At 40.5% G+C, this 17,315-nt stretch overlaps 1 protein-coding gene across 1 annotated transcript in view; it reads right to left on the bottom strand.

Annotated features, from left to right (window-relative positions):
* LOC122797630 (neural-cadherin-like) overlaps positions 1-17,315 on the bottom strand; it is a 796,015-nt gene that overhangs the window by 595,361 nt on the left and 183,339 nt on the right. The gene's annotated exons all lie outside the window — the stretch shown is intronic.

Genomic DNA, 17,315 nt, shown 5'->3' with positions numbered 1-17,315 from the left:
AACAAACCCCCTAACTTAATGATCCAACTTTTTTTTATTTAATATATCATGCCATCCACACTTATTACAACAATTCAATATAATCCTATCAATAATTACAAAATTAAATTTAGCTGTATTATACTTAATAGTATGTTTAAACAAGGATAAGAAACCTGCTACTATTGGTGTCCCACAGGGCTCAGTGTTGGGACCCCTCCTGTTTGGTATATGCTTCTCTGAAGTGAAGGCCAATGTTTGGGGCCTCTGGCTCACCAAGTTCACTGACAAGTGTAAGCTGGAAGCAATCACTGAATTCCCAAATGATGTTGACATCTGACAAACAAGCCTAAAAATGACAAACAACTGGTGGCAACACTAGGGACTGAGACTAAATGCTACAAAATGCGTAATCATATCCTTTGGTAAATCAGATACTCCTGGAAATTATAATATTGATAGCGCACCCCTAAAAGTAGACCCAGTGGTGAAGGACCTAGGAACACAGATAGCTAGTAATCTTAACTTTGACCACCAGGTAGCTACAGCAGTGAGAAATCCTTCTGTGTGGATCAACTTATAAGTAAAGACGTGGCATCAAGATCAGAGGAAGTCACAGTGCCATTGTTTTCAGCTCTCGTCGGGCCCATAAATGAGTACAGTGCTCCCTTCTGCATGTACCTAACCAGGCACTTACACCAATAGGAGTGGCCCCAGAGGGTCCTCATTAAAACATGTAAAGAGTAAGACGCATGTCTTATGCTGACTGACTAAAGGCCCTATCCTTTTACTCTGTCTCATATAATTTATTGAGAGGTGACCTATGCCTAACCTATAAGGCACTCTCTGTTCCAGCCCTAATGAAAATGTTACATATTCACAAGAAAAATTATATGAGGGTTACACGTTCCATGGATCTGAACCTTATTTCTGACTCTAACAGAACTTTTTGAAGAGACTGATTCGTATACCAAAGGCTACCTTATCTATGGAATAAACTCACTCCCTTCAAAAAAGAATTTGGATAAATGGATGGGGAACCATAAATTCACTCCTGGAGTACTGCCATGTCCCTTATGGGCAGAGGCAGTCTGTAAAATGAGTCAGGGCTCCAACAACTAAAGACCCACTACCCTGATACTACCCCACCCCATATTTGGGGAATTAAGATATAATATTGCCATAGCCTGGGTATTATTGGCTAGGTTTGTAAAAGCTCTTGTGCCCTTACCCTAGTAACCACCTATGAATGTATGTGAGGTGATAAGCAGGAATGGCCCTCATTTAAATAAAGCTTGCTGTCTAAAATAACATGTCTGGGAGTTTCACTGAAATTCCACCCCCTTTAAAAGAAAGGAGGAAGATATGGGCGAATAGTGACGTGCTGTGACCTACAAGGACAACGACTGTATCGAGCTTTAGGAAAACATTTTTTTTTTTTTTTTTTTTTTGCTTTTTCCAAGACATTTTCAGATTTTTTTTGCCTTTTCTTGAAAACAACAGATTAGTGGGCAGGTACTGTAGCTACATATTTGTGGTAAGTGGCAGGACAGCCATTCTTATGACTGAGAGCTGCCCTCTGAGGACAGGGCCTTTGTGGATTCTACTGGAGAGGGGCAGCTTACCTGACTTATAAAAAACAACTGTGCACATTTAAATTAGTGGCTGCCTATAAGTCGGAGGTCTGATAATAGCATAGCTCTTTTCAGGTTTGTCTTTGGTACACTTCATAATTTGATTAGTTCAACTGTCTTCAGGATAAACATATGGCTGACACCATTTCCTAGAATAAACTGCATAATACGCATGGGTAATTATTAATATGGTGATATCAGGGTAGAGAAAATGTTGTCTTTCACTGACTGTTGTTCCCATAAATAATTATCTGTAATGTCCTCATGTCTGCCTTAGTGAAGTTTTTCAAAAACATCCACAGTAAAAAAAGAAATTGAATAACTGAATAAAAAAATATGATAAAGGTTTAAATGACATCTTTCTGTAAACTCTCCCTAAAATAAAAAAAAAAAAATATCTGTGATCATATATATCATATATTCATCTTTTGCCTACTTCTTCTTCTACGTGTCCAATTCACATCCACCCAACACCTCTTCATACACAGACTAACCATTTTCTACCTTCATAACAGTACACCTTTTATACCTTTTGCATTCTCACTTCTTTACATTCAAACCTACAGCCTGTATTCCATACTGCATACATTTGTACCCATATTCTATGTATGTATATAGTATGTATATCAAGCTTGTATACTTAAATTTTTTTTTTTTTTTGCTTAAAAAGCAAAGGAATGACTCGTCAGCACAGAGGTGTGCACAGCGATTTGTTAAACAAGCTGATATAAACTTTCACAAATGCTTCTTCAGGACCTAATGAAACAATATCAAAGGCCTGTATAAAACATTTACGTGTATAGCACATGTTCAGAAGATAAGATTAGTATAAAACCTATTTTAAAATAGAAACAGGTGCAATAGTCAGATCTAAGTAGACACAAAGTAACACGTTTTTTATATGTTCTATATTCTTAACTTTTATACATTTTTATGCATTTAAATGACATTATGTCATGCTTACTACACTAATTGTACTGTGCATTTCTTTAAACATTCTGCAGATGTTTGAACCAAGTAAATGGCTGTAAGCTGATCATGTACTAAGCATGTATGTTTTTACATTGGGTTTTGATGTTGTTTCACTGCACACCTGAAGAAGCATGTGCGAAAGCTTTTATCAGCATGTTTCTTTAATAAATTGCTACACATATCTGCATGGTGGCCTGAGTTCTTTGCTTTTTATGCCTGTTTATTGGGTGATCTTGACTTGTTTTAACCCACCGAGTATCCTTTTGGTTATTTTTTTTTGTGCTACAATAATTACATTGGGGTACTGTATATAAATACATATACAAACCAATAAATAAGCAATGAAGTTCTGTTGTACTGGTGTGTCACCTTAGAAGTTCCTTTGGTCCTTCTCAGTTTTTGTAAAATTATTCACTAGTCCTCACCGCGTCTCATTGTTTATATTTATGTTTAGCTATTCTTCTTTTATTGTACACATCTAAAAATAGCAAACACTAGTTTAGTGAAAATTAAATTTTGTACCACTTTGTTAATGGCCACTCTTGCTCTGGCTTAGCATATGAACATGCTGGAACTAAAATTTAACAAATATTTTGTATGTGGCAGCTCAATTCTTCAACCTCATGAATCACTAAGATAAGATATCATTGTTGGAGCCTTCCTGTGTCCTGAAAGAGTGCTCTTCAGACTATCTGGAGATATGCAGAGCTGAGTATATTTTTCTGGCACTTCAGAGTTGTGTACTGGTAATTGTTGTTTAACTAATTTTATATCATTGCTGGCTGACTTCAGAGTTGTGCACTGTTATTTTTGCTTTACTGTGTAGTTTTTCAGATCTCTGCTGAAGGTATTTTTCTCCCCTCCCCCTATTTCTCTGTGTCTTAAGTTGGTATAACTGGTTTTGCATCCTGTGTGTTATCTGACCATCTCAAGGATTACTTACATAAAATTAGACCCTCTTAATAAAAAAGTCTGCATATCATTGTTGGAGCCTTCCTGTGTCCTGAAAGAGTGCTCTTCAAACTATCTGGAGATATACAGAGCTGAGTATATTTTTCTGGCACTTCAGAGTTGTGTACTGGTAATTGTTGTTTGACTAATTTTATATCATTTTTGCTTCACTGTATAGTTTTTCAGATCTCTGCTGAAGGTGCCCCCCCCCCCTATTTCTCTGTGTCTTAAGTTGGTATAACTGGTTTTGCATCCTGTGTGTTATCTGACCATCTCAAGGATTACTTGCATAAAATTAGACCCTCTTAGTAAAAAAGTCTGCATATCATTGTTGGAGCCTTCCTGTGTCCTGAAATAGTGCTCTTCAAACTATCTGGGGATATACAGAGCTGAGTATATTTTTCTGGCACTTCAGAGTTGTGCACTGGTAATTGTTGTTTGACTAATTTTATATCATTGCTGGCTGACTTCAAAGTTGTGCACTGTTATTTTTGCTTCACTGTATAGTTTTCAGATCTCTGCTGAAGGTGTTGGTTTTCCCATACCCTCTCCCTATTCCTGTCTTGTTGTTTAAATTTGGAGGCTTTTGCAGTTGCCCCACTGTAGATTTGATCTGGGACACTCCCCCAGTCCCATCTCTTTACCTCATTCTACCTAATAGACTCCTTCTGCATTGTTTTTAGTCATTTTTAATTTAATTGCATTTTTTAAACTGTTTGGTCTAATATTGCTACATACTCAAGTGTGCTAGCTTGCACTGTATTTGAATTGTTTTGACTGCTGATTTAGCTACTTTTTTGTATATATATAAAAAAAAAAAAAACTTTCCTGTAACTAGTGTAGTCCAGATTCAGATTTGCTCTATCCAGGACTGTATGTAAGCTTCTGAGCCCCCAAGCTTTCTGTGTTGGAGGAAGCCTTCTAGCTTATCAGTGGGAGTGGTAAGCACTAGGTAACCTATCTACCACATAAGGAGTGGTTCTGGTCCAGAAATTGTAGTTATTGACCGTTTGGGCAGTTTTTCCATCTCTCTCAACTTTCTGATTTAAAAGCCCACATTTGCACTTGTTTCCCCCTTTCCTGTAACTAGTTTAGTCCAGATACAGATTCTTACTTTTAGCACTTGAATTTGCTTGTTCGTGATCAGCACTTGTTCAGAACTTGTAAGCACTAAATAACCTACTAATTACTACAGCACTCAACCTTCCTCATTACCTAGAGGAAAACAGTTTTGGTACTTACTTTCCTCACTTGCTTAGAGAAAAACAGCTCTTGTACTCACTTTCCTCACTTATCTAGAGGAAAATAATTTTTTATTCAGGCATGTCCAAGGGTCAGCTCCCAGTGTTCTCTCCTGTCTATCCCCTGATGAATCTGGGCATCTTGGGGTAATGTAGAAATTGCCTCATGTACACAGACAACCCTCTCCTCCTACCACCCAACACTACAACCTGTTGAGAGATGCACTTATCTAGCCAAACTGGAGGTAAAGCTCTCTCCAATCAAGACTGAACTTGATAGTCAAGAGGAGAAGGTAAACACTTGCACCACACCACACTCATCACATAGTCTCACTAAATCTACATCACCAAAATCCACACATAGAAATACAAAAACATTCACGGAGGCTCTCAATAATAATCTGGAAGAGCCCTCCCTGTTTTAAGGCAACCAATAGTATATTACTAAATACTCTCACTTAGACCTTTAAGTGACTCTCCCCTACTTCTTCTCATCTACTAAGAATCTGGTATATTGGATAGGTGCTTTCCTGTCATCTCTGTTTCTGGCCTAGTGGATTTGGGCATCCTGAGGCAGTGTAGTAACTAACTCATGTTCACTAACAAATATTTAATTTTAAAACATGCAAACACGGTGTGTGAGAGATGCAGATACACAATGTCATTGGAGACAAAGCTCTAATATACACACAAAAAATGCAAACCAGGTTGTCAGCATTACACTCAAAACACTCACTACCAACACTAAGGAAAAAAACACATTGATCCACATATGCAGAGGTCCTCACAAAAAAATCTACTCAAACCTCCAAGACCTCCTAAAAGCACACACTAAAAAAAGAGCACCTCACACAACACATAACTCTGAAAATAACAGTAGCCCAGCTTCTAAACCCATAAGGCAACACACCACATAGCCAATCATTCTAGTTATTGAGGATTCCATTGTAATAAACCAAAAAATGGCCAGCATACCACAGTTAGTGCATCATTCCAATTTCTTTATTGTTAATCTTAATGCTCAAAACTGACCAGAGCATATGGTTTTGACTTAACTGCCTTCACTAGTGCAATAACTCTCCCATCACACATAACACATTTAAATAAACAGCAGCACATGCTGATTGGTTGTTTATAAATGATCATTGATGAGGTGATTGATAAACAGAAATGTGGAGTAGTAGAATGTAAGAATGGAGATGAGCAGTTCGGACTCAGATCAGGATGCAGCACAACTGACCCGATGTTTGCAGTGAGACAGATAGTTGAAAAGAAGCTAGAAGTGAGGAAAGAGTTCAACTGGGCATTCCTAGACTTGGAGAAAGCTTTGACAAGGTCCCAAGAAATTTGTTCTGGGCAGTACTGCAGCAGTTCAAAGTCCCAGAAACATTGGTAGAATTAGTGCAGGTTATGTACAAGGACCCAATGACTCAAGTGCGAACAGTGTTCAGCCTCACAGAGGGGTTCCCAGTGGGCATGGGTGTGCACCAGGGTTCAGCTCTGAGCCCACTGCTGTTCATACTGGTGATGGACTGCTTTAGCAAACAGGTCGGAGGGGACAGATCAACAAAGTTGCTGTATGCAGATGATGTGGGATTACAGGCAGACTGTGAGCAAGGACTTCAGCCAAGGACAGGGAAATGGAATGCAAAACTGAAGGCACATGGGATGAAACTAAGCACAGATAAGATGGTGGTAATGGCAGCAAACTGGGGAAATCAGAAGAAGCTGAGAATAGAGATAAAAGGGAAGGTAGTGGAACAGGTAAACAGCTTCAAGTATCTGGTAGGGGTGGTTGAGAAGGGGAGTCTGAATGAAGAGGTCAAAGCTAGAATCAGAGGGGCTGCAGTTAACTGGCATAGAGTGTCAGGTGCAGTCTACGATAGAAGAATGCCAAGGAAGCTGAAAAGTAAGGTGTACAAGACAGTGGTGAAGAAGGTTTGGGACAGACAGGACGAAGGTAAGAAATGAGAATGTCTAGCAAAGAGGTGGATGGATTGTGTGAAAGAAGATCTACAGTCAGGCATGAGTGTCGAAGAAGGCAGGAGTGTGGAATTGAACTGAGAGAGATGGCAACAGTTAACACGATTACCTGACCCCATGAAAAATGGGAAAAAGGGGGCTGATGATGATGATAATTGCCTTGAAAACAAACCCCTAACTTAATGATCCAACTTTTTTTTATTTAATATATCATGCCATCCACACTTATTACAACAATTCAACATAATCCTATCAATAATTACAAAATTAAATTTAGCTGTATTATACTTAATAGTATGTTTAAACAAGGATAAGAAACCTGCTACTATTGGTGTCCCACAGGCTCAGTGTTGGGACCCTCCTGTTTGGTATATGCTTCTCTGAAGTGAAGGCCAATGTTTGGGGCCTCTGGCTCACCAAGTTCACTGACAAGTGTAAGCTGGAAGCAATCACTGAATTCCCAAATGATGTTGACATCTGACAAACAAGCCTAAAAATGACAAACAACTGGTGGCAACACTAGGGACTGAGACTAAATGCTAAAAATGCGTAATCATATCCTTTGGTAAATCAGATACTCCTGGAAATTATAATATTGATAGGCACTAAAAGTAGACCCAGTGGTGAAGGACCTAGGAACACAGATAGCTAGTAATCTTAACTTTGACCACCAGGTAGCTACAGCAGTGAGAAATCCTTCTGTGTGGATCAACTTATAAGTAAAGACGTGGCATCAAGATCAGAGGAAGTCACAGTGCCATTGTTTTCAGCTCTGTGGCCCATAAATGAGTACAGTGCTCCCTTCTGCATGTACCTAACCAGGCACTTACCAATAGGAGTGGCCCCAGAGGGTCCTCATTAAAACATGTAAAGAGAAAGGGCATGTCTTATGCTGACTGACTAAAGGCCCTATCCTTTTACTCTGTCTCATATAATTTATTGAGAGGTGACCTATGCCTAACCTATAAGGCACTCTCTGTTCCAGCCCTAATGAAAATGTTACATATTCACAAGAAAAATTATATGAGGGTTACCGTTTCCCTGGATCTGAACCTTATTTCTGACTCTAACAGAACTTTTGAAGAGACTGATTCGTATACCAAAGGCTACCTTATCTATGGAATAAACTCACCCCTTCAAAAGAGTTTGGATAAATGGATGGGGAAACCATAAATTCATTCCCTGGGTACTGCCATGTCCCTTATGGACAGAGATGGTCTGTAAAATGACTCTGGGCTCCATCACCCAAAGACCCACTACCCTGATACTACCCTATCCCATATCTGGGGAATTAAGATATAATATCCATAGCCTGGGTATTATTGGCTAGGTTTGTAAAGCTCTTGTGCCCTTACCCTAGTAACCACCTATGAATGTATGTGAGGTGATAAGCAGGAATGGCCCTCATTTAAATAAAGCTTGCTGTCTAAAATAACATGTCTGGGAGTTTCACTGAAATTCCACCCCCTTTAAAAGAAAGGAGGAAGATATGGGAATAGTGACGTGCTGTGACCTACAAGGACAACGACTGTATCGAGCTTTAGGAAAAAATTTTTTTTTTTTTTTTTTTTTTTGCTTTTTCCAAGACATTTTCAGATTTTTTTTGCCTTTTCTTGAAAACAACAGATTAGTGGGCAGGTACTGTAGCTACATATTTGTGGTAAGTGGCAGGACAGCCATTCTTATGACTGAGAGCTGCCCTCTGAGGACAGGGCCTTTGTGGATTCTACTGGAGAGGGGCAGCTTACCTGACTTATAAAAAACAACTGTGCACATTTAAATTAGTGGCTGCCTATAAGTCGGAGGTCTGATAATAGCATAGCTCTTTTCAGGTTTGTCTTTGGTACACTTCATAATTTGATTAGTTCAACTGTCTTCAGGATAAACATATGGCTGACACCATTTCCTAGAATAAACTGCATAATACGCATGGTGATATCAGGGTAGAGAAAATGTTGTCTTTCACTGACTGTTGTTCCCATAAATAATTATCTGTAATGTCCTCATGTCTGCCTTAGTGAAGTTTTTCAAAAACATCCACAGTAAAAAAAGAAATTGAATAACTGAATAAAAAAATATGATAAAGGTTTAAATGACATCTTTCTGTAAACTCTCCCTAAAATAAAAAAAAAATATATCTGTGATCATATATATCATATATTCATCTTTTGCCTACTTCTTCTTCTACGTGTCCAATTCACATCCACCCAACACCTCTTCATACACAGACTAACCATTTTCTACCTTCATAACAGTACACCTTTTATACCTTTTGCATTCTCACTTCTTTACATTCAAACCTACAGCCTGTATTCCATACTGCATACATTTGTACCCATATTCTATGTATGTATATAGTATGTATATCAAGCTTGTATACTTAAATTTTTTTTTTTGCTTAAAAAGCAAAGGAATGACTCGTCAGCACAGAGGTGTGCACAGCGATTTGTTAAACAAGCTGATATAAACTTTCACAAATGCTTCTTCAGGACCTAATGAAACAATATCAAAGGCCTGTATAAAACATTTACGTGTATAGCACATGTTCAGAAGATAAGATTAGTATAAAACCTATTTTAAAATAGAAACAGGTGCAATAGTCAGATCTAAGTAGACACAAAGTAACACGTTTTTTATATGTTCTATATTCTTAACTTTTATACATTTTTATGCATTTAAATGACATTATGTCATGCTTACTACACTAATTGTACTGTGCATTTCTTTAAACATTCTGCAGATGTTTGAACCAAGCTGTAAGCTGATCATGTACTAAGCATGTATGTTTTTACACTGGGCTTTGATGTTGTTTCACTACACACCTGAAGAAGCATGTGCGAAAGCTTTTATCAGTGTGTTTCTTTAATAAATTGCTACACATATCTCCATGGTGGCCTGAGTTCTTTGCTTTTTATGCCTGTTTATTGGGTGATCTTGACTTGTTTTAACCCACCGAGTATCCTTTTGGTTATTTTTTTTTTTGTGCTACAATAATTACATTGGGGTACTGTATATAAATACATATACAAACCAATAAATAAGCAATGAAGTTCTGCTGTACTGGTGTGTCACCTTAGAAGTTCCTTTGGTCCTTCTCAGTTTTTGTAAAATTATTCACTAGTCCTCACCGCGTAAGTCTCATCGTTTATATTTATGTTTAGCTATTCTTCTTTTATTGTACACATCTAAAAATAGCAAACACTAGTTTAGTGAAAATTAAATTTGTACCACTTTGTTAATGGCCACTCTTGCTCTGGCTTAGCATATGAACATGCTGGAACTAAAATTTAACAAATATTTTTTGGCAGCTCAATTCTTCAACCTCATGAATCACTAAGATAAGATATCATTGCTGGAGCCTTCCTGTGTCCTGAAAGAGTGCTCTTCAGACTATCTGGAGATATGCAGAGCTGAGTATATTTTTCTGGCACTTCAGAGTTGTGTACTGGTAATTGTTGTTTGAGGAATTTTCTGTTATTGCTGGCTGACTTCAGAGTTGTGCACTGTTATTTTTGCTTAGTTTTTCAGATCTCTGCTGAACGTATTGTTTTGCCCTCCTTCTATTTTTCTGTGTCTTAAGTTGGTATAACTCGTTTTGCATCCTGTGTGCTATCTGACCATCTCAAGGATTCATAAAATTAGACCCTCTTTTTTCCCAAACATTGCTAAAGTTGCGAGGGATAAGAATTTGGGTTCCCCTTGCTTGTTGATGTACCACATGACAGTTGTGTTGTCTGTTTGAATCAACACCTGCCCTGGGTGAAGTAAATCCTTGAAAGCCATCAATGCAAACTGGACTGCTAACATCTCCTTCAAGTTGATATGCAAATGTTGAGTCTGCAGGCCACGTGTCTTGACCCATTTTCCATTGAGGTGTGCTCCCAAGCCTTGTCCAGGCATCTGTCGTTAGAATCTGACTGCCTCTGGCCGGGTCACAGAGAGTCCCTTGTTTAGGTGACATTCCTGAGCCCACCACAAAAATTCCTTTGAATGCAAGGTATTATCTGAATGACAGTGTCTAGATCTTGGCAGTGCTGTGTCCATACATTTTGAGATACCATTGAAGCTTCCTCATATGCAGTTTGGCATTGGGAAGCACCAGAATACAAGATGCCATGAACCCCAAGGCTTGAAGGACTGTCCTTGCAGTCAGCCTGGACCATAGAGACATTTGATGGAAATAAAGAGAAGACTTCTTTGTTTGTCCGGGGACTAGAATGCCATCTGGGAAGCTGTATTCAGTCTCACACCCAGAAAGCACATGTCCTGAGAGGGTACTAGACTGGACTTTGTTTCGTTCACAGAATACCCTAGGCATCTTAACACTGCCATCACATACTGTAGATGATGAAGAAGTTCGTCCTTTTCTTGTGCAATAATCAGGCAATCGTCCAAATAAGGATAAATCTGTATTCCTCTTAGCCTGAAAAAGGCTATCACTGGAGCCAGAACCTTTGTGAACACTCTGGGCGCAGTAGATAAGCCAAAGGGCAATGCAGAGAACTGATAATGTAAATTTCCCACCCGAAAACGCAGGTACCTCCTGCAACTGGGCCTGATAGGAACATGAAGGTAAGCCTCTTTGAGATCCAGAGTAACCATTCAGTGATCTTTTCCCAACAGAGGTAAAAGCTGTTGTAAAGTCAACATTTTGAACTTTGGAATGTCCAGGTATGTGTTGAGGATAGATAAATCCAAAATTGGACTCCACGTGTTCCCTTTCTTTGGTACTAGAAACAGGCGAGAGTAAAATCCTAGGCCCACTTCTGACAGAGGAACTGGCTGTATAGCTCCTATTTGAAGAAGTAAAGAAATTTGTTTGTGAGCCTCTATCCTTTGCTGAGGAGGAACGTCTGGCATGCCTTTGAAAGGAGGCAATGGTATGGAAATAAAACTTGTAACCTCGGTTTATAATGTCCAATACCCATTTGTCCTGGGTGACTAAATGCCAATTTTGCTTGAAAGAGCCAACTTTCCTCCCAAAGGAGCTGCCAGGCAAGAAGAATCTGGCAGCTGAAAATGAGGTCATTGGGCCTGTTTACGAAAGGACTGGCCCCTGCCCTCACCAGCAGATTGTGCAGGTGAACTCCATTGTTCTAGGCCTGAAGGTACTCTGAGCTCTGCCCCTACCATGCCTAGATCTACCCCTAGACTGAGAATCAGAAGAAGGTACGTCCACCCCTTAGTAGGCCAATTTCTACTAAACTTTGGAGGCTGTACCTGCAAAAATCTTTAACAGTCTGCATAGACTTAGCCTTGTCTTCCATTTTCTTTAAGACTGACTCCACAGGAGGACCAAACAAAACTTCAGACTGTAAAGGGCATCCAAATTCTAGACTTAACATGCTCAGACAAATTCTGATCCTTAAGCCAGGCGTGCCTCGAATAACTGAACCAGTGGCAGCCACCCTAGAAGAAGCCTGTAAAGCATCAAAACCACATTGCAAATGCTTACCCACCTGTTCAGAAACATGCACTAAATCCTGCAATTCTTTACACTCTATGCCCTCTGCCAAAGCATCCACTTAGATCTTAGCTGAGAAAGGAGAAATTTTGATATTCAACATATGAAACTGGCATTCAAAGCCCTCATTGCTAAAGTAGAGGTATACACCTTCTTACCCCATCTATCCAAAGCTCTAGCTTTTATCCAGGAACGGATTCTTAACAACAGAGGCCTAACACCCTTAGGCCCTGACTAATAGTTTTTCAGATCTCTGCTGAAGGTGCCCCCTATTTCTCTGTGTCTTAAGTTGGTATAACTGGTTTTGCATCCTGTGTGTTATCTGACCATCTCAAGGATTACTTGCATAAAATTAGACCCTCTTAGTAAAAAAAAAGTCTGCATATCATTGTTGGAGCCTTCCTGTGTCCTGAAATAGTGCTCTTCAAACTATCTGGGGATATACAGAGCTGAGTATACTTTTCTGGCACTTCAGAGTTGTGCACTGGTAATTGTTGTTTGACTAATTTTATATCATTGCTGGCTGACTTCAGAGTTGTGCACTGTTATTTTTGCTTCACTGTATAGTTTTTCAGATCTCTGCTGAAGGTGTTGGTTTTCCCATACCCACTCTCCCTATTCCTGTGTTGTTTAAATTTGGAGGTTTTTGCAGTTGCCCGCCCCCACTGTAGATTTGATCTGGGACACTCCCCCAGTCCCATCTCTTTACCTCATTCTACCTAATAGACTCCTTCTGCATTGTTTTTAGTCATTTTTAATTTAATTGCATTTTTTAAACTGTTTGGTCTAATATTGCTACATACTCAAGTGTGCTAGCTTGCACTGTATTTGAATTGTTTTGACTGCTGATTTAGCTACTTTTTTGTATATATATAAAAAAAAAAAAAACTTTCCTGTAACTAGTGTAGTCCAGATTCAGATTTGCTCTATCCAGGACTGTATGTAAGCTTCTGAGCCCCCCCCCAAGCTTTCTGTGTTGGAGGGAAGCCTTCTAGCTTATCAGTGGGAGTGGTAAGCACTAGGTAACCTATCTACCACATAAGGAGTGGTTCTGGTCCAGAAATTGTAGTTATTGACCGTTTGGGCAGTTTTTCCATCTCTCTCAACTTTCTGATTTAAAAGCCCACATTTGCACTTGTTTCCCCCCTTTCCTGTAACTAGTTTAGTCCAGATACAGATTCTTACTTTTAGCACTTGAATTTGCTTATTCGTGATCAGCACTTGTTCAGAACTTGTAAGCACTAAATAACCTACTAATTACTACAGCACTCAACCTTCCTCATTACCTAGAGGAAAACAGTTTTGGTACTTACTTTCCTCACTTGCTTAGAGAAAAACAGCTCTTGTACTCACTTTCCTCACTTATCTAGAGGAAAATAATTTTTTATTCAGGCATGTCCAAGGGTCAGCTCCCAGTGTTCTCTCCTGTCTATCTGATGAATCTGGGCATCTTGGGGTAATGTAGAAATTGCCTCATGTACACAGACAACCCTCTCCTCCTACCACCCAACACTACAACCTGTTGAGAGATGCACTTATCTAGCCAAACTGGAGGTAAAGCTCTCTCTCCAATCAAGACTGAACTTGATAGTCAAGAGGAGAAGGTAAACACTTGCACCACACCACACTCATCACATAGTCTCACTAAATCTACATCACCAAAATCCACACATAGAAATACAAAAACATTCACGGAGGCTCTCAATAATAATCTGCTCAAGCAACAGAGACCTCCAAAGTAGAAATGCAAGCAACCTCCACCCCCCAACACAACCCAAATGACACATAGCCCGCAGACTCAGTGTGCCACTCAACCACAGCCAATAAGGCAAAACAACGTACCCAACACACTAGTCATAGGCGACTCTATGGTCAGGCACACTGATGTCCCACTCACCAGGCTAAACAAGAAGGTTACTGTCAGCTGCCTGTTGGGTGCCAGGATCCGCCACATAACCCACGCACTCAGGTCACTCCACAACAAGTACAAATATGACTCTGTCATTGTCCATGTTGGTGTGAACGACCTGAGAAGTACCTCCCTGGACTACATGAAAAGAGACATGGAAGAGCTCTCCGATCTTGTAGCCCAGGCAGGTATGACCCTAGCCCTGAGTAGCATTCTGACATCACCCAGAATGATGCCGCAGTACAAAGACAAAATGACTGACTTCAACAATTGGCTAATCTTCTGGTGCCATTCTAAAGGGATCCAGTATCTGTCTGCCTGGGATGACATGGTTGACAGACCACGATGCTTTGCCAGAGATGGCCTGCACCTGTCACCCCTGGGATTCCATATACTGGCTAAGGTTCTTGCCGCCCCTATAGTGCCTTTTTTAGGCAAGGTTCAAATGACAAATTCACCACCGTAACAGGAACAGGCAAGCAAAAACTGAGGGTGATGCTACTCAATGCCAGAAGTCTAAATCTCAAAATGCACTCACTCAAGGCACTCCTTAAAATGGAGAACATCGATATCTGTGCAGTGACTGAGACCTGGTTCAAGGCTCCAGAGAGCACCCCTGCACTACCAAGCTATAACTCATACCACACGTTTCAGCCATGCAACCTGGACCAGAACACCAAAGGTGGAGGTGTATTCATATTCATTAAGGATATCCATACCTCCAGGCTAGTTGCTCAGCATAATGCAGCCGAGGTTATCCAAGTGCAACTAACTCTGGGCAAAACTGCAATCCAAATTGTAGCTTGCTACAGATCACACACCATGCCCCAGGATTCCCACTCCTCTTTTCTTGATGTACTGGAAAATATTAGGGTTCAACCAAACACCCTAATAATGGGCGATTTCAACTACCCCACCATTAACTGGGAAAACTACTCATGTACCAACTCCTTTGCTCAACGCTTTCTGGAATTCATAAACTCCAATGCCCTGGATCAGCTTATCTACACCCCCACCAGGGGCAACAATATCCTAGATCTAGTCATTACCAATATGAGTGACTGGTGTTCCACACCTGAAGTCAATGCCTCATTGGTCCGATCCGACCATAAGCTAATTACCCTAGATATCCACATCCTGCCTCCACCCCCCATTAAGGAAACCATAATAAAAAATTTCTCCAAAGCCAACTTTATGCTTCTTAAGACAGAAGTGGTGAACTTCATGACACCCTTGCAGATGGACAATACAGTTACGACTACTGAATCCTACACAATTGCACTTTATAAGCACTCACATGAGTGCATGTATCGTGCTATCCCAAACAGAACCAAGACACTATCCTCCAAAAAAAGGAAGCCAATCTGGTGGTCCCCTGCCATAAACAAACTGTACAACAGAAGGAAGAAACTTTTGCAAAAGAGAGTAAAATCCCACGAGTGGAGGAGCTCCCTGGTCAGCCTCAGTAAGAAGCTGCGATCTCCGATAAAATCCTCCAAAGCTAGTTATGAAAACAAAATCGCCACTGATTCTAAAGACAACCACAAAGCATTCTATAGCTATGTCAAGAATCTGAATGGCAACACTCAAATCTGCTCTGAGTTACAGCACAATGGCATTAAATATACAGACCCAACTGATATTGCCAACATCCTGGCAGATAGGTTCAGTGCTAACTTTACCCCCCTCTCACCCCCTAAAGAGCCCATCTCTATACCGGAAGAATGCAAAGTTCCTGTAATCTTGGCTGCACACGTAAAAACCACACTCTCCAAAGCCAAGAACACAGCATCCATGGGACCAGACAACATCCCAGGCTGCGTTCTACACGAACTACAGAACGAACTGGCACCCCACCTAAGAACCATGTTCAGTCATAGCCTCACCTCAGGCTTTGTGCCTGCTGAATGGTGCACAGCAACGGTTATCCCACTCCATAAGGGGGAGCCACCATGGACCCCGGGAACTACCACCCCATTAGCCTGACGAGCCTGGTCTGCAAGGCCATGGAACGTATCATCATGGAACTTATAAACAAAGACATTGGTAATCTCCAAACTCTGGATCCCACCCAGTTTGGGTTTGTAAAAGGCAGATCATGTCTCCTAAACCCAATAGACTTCTTTGAAGCAGTCACCAAAGCCGTAGACAAGGGTAAGGTGGTTCACACAGCCTATCTAGATCTTGCCAAGGCTTTTGGCAACATCCCCCACTCTGGAATTATAGATAAACTCACTAAGCTAAGTATAAATCCCTATGTCACAAGATGGGTTGCCAACTGGTTCACTGACAGAACCCACACTGTGAAAGTAGAAGACTCCAAATCCGACTTCAGACCAGTGACAAGTGGAGTACCACAGGGTTCAGTACTGGGTCCTCTCCTGTTTGGTATCTACTTCTCTGAAGTACAGGCTAACACAGAAGGTCTTTGGCTAACAAAGTTCGCAGATGACTGCAAACTAGGAGCCATAATCGAAACTCCTAACGATGTGGACATCCTACAAAAGGGCCTCACTGAGACAGATGCCTGGTGTCAAAGCCATGGCCTCAAGCTCAATGCCAAAAAGTGCATTGTCATCCCATTTGGTAAAAACTCTGTACCCATGAATTACAACATAGGCGGTAGTATACTTAACATCAAAAGTGTGATAAGAGACCTTGGGACACAGGTGGACAGTAGTCTCTCCTTTGATAATCACATTGCCACAGTAGTCAGGAAATCCTTCTATGTGGCACACCTCATCACAAAAGGTTTCTCATCCAGAAAAAAAGAGGTCATTGTTCCCCTCTACTCATCACTCATTAGACCCATTATAGAGTACAACGCCCCTTTTGGTATGTACCTCACAAGACATCTCCAACAACTGGAAAGGCCGCAGAAATACCTCACAAAGAGGATTACCAGCCTCAAACAGATGCCCTACACTGACCGTCTCAAAAAACTCCAGCTTTACTCCGTCGCATATCGCCTACTCAGAGGTGATCTCTGCCTAACATACAAAGCTATGTGAAACCCAGAGCTGTTGGACATGCTTCACTTAAAGAAATCCCAATCCCTCCAAGCTAGACGCTCTAGGAACCTAAACCTTGTCACCACAATAAACAGAACATGCCGGAGGGATAGATTCTTGTTCCAGAGACTTCCCATACTCTGGAATAAACTACCTATCTATATCAATAAT

This window comes from Protopterus annectens, chromosome 3.part1 (assembly GCF_019279795.1).
Source record: "Protopterus annectens isolate FY-2018-M chromosome 3.part1, PAN1.0, whole genome shotgun sequence".
Taxonomy (NCBI): Eukaryota; Metazoa; Chordata; order Ceratodontiformes; family Protopteridae; genus Protopterus; species Protopterus annectens.
This window is presented reverse-complemented; position numbering and strand designations above follow the sequence as displayed.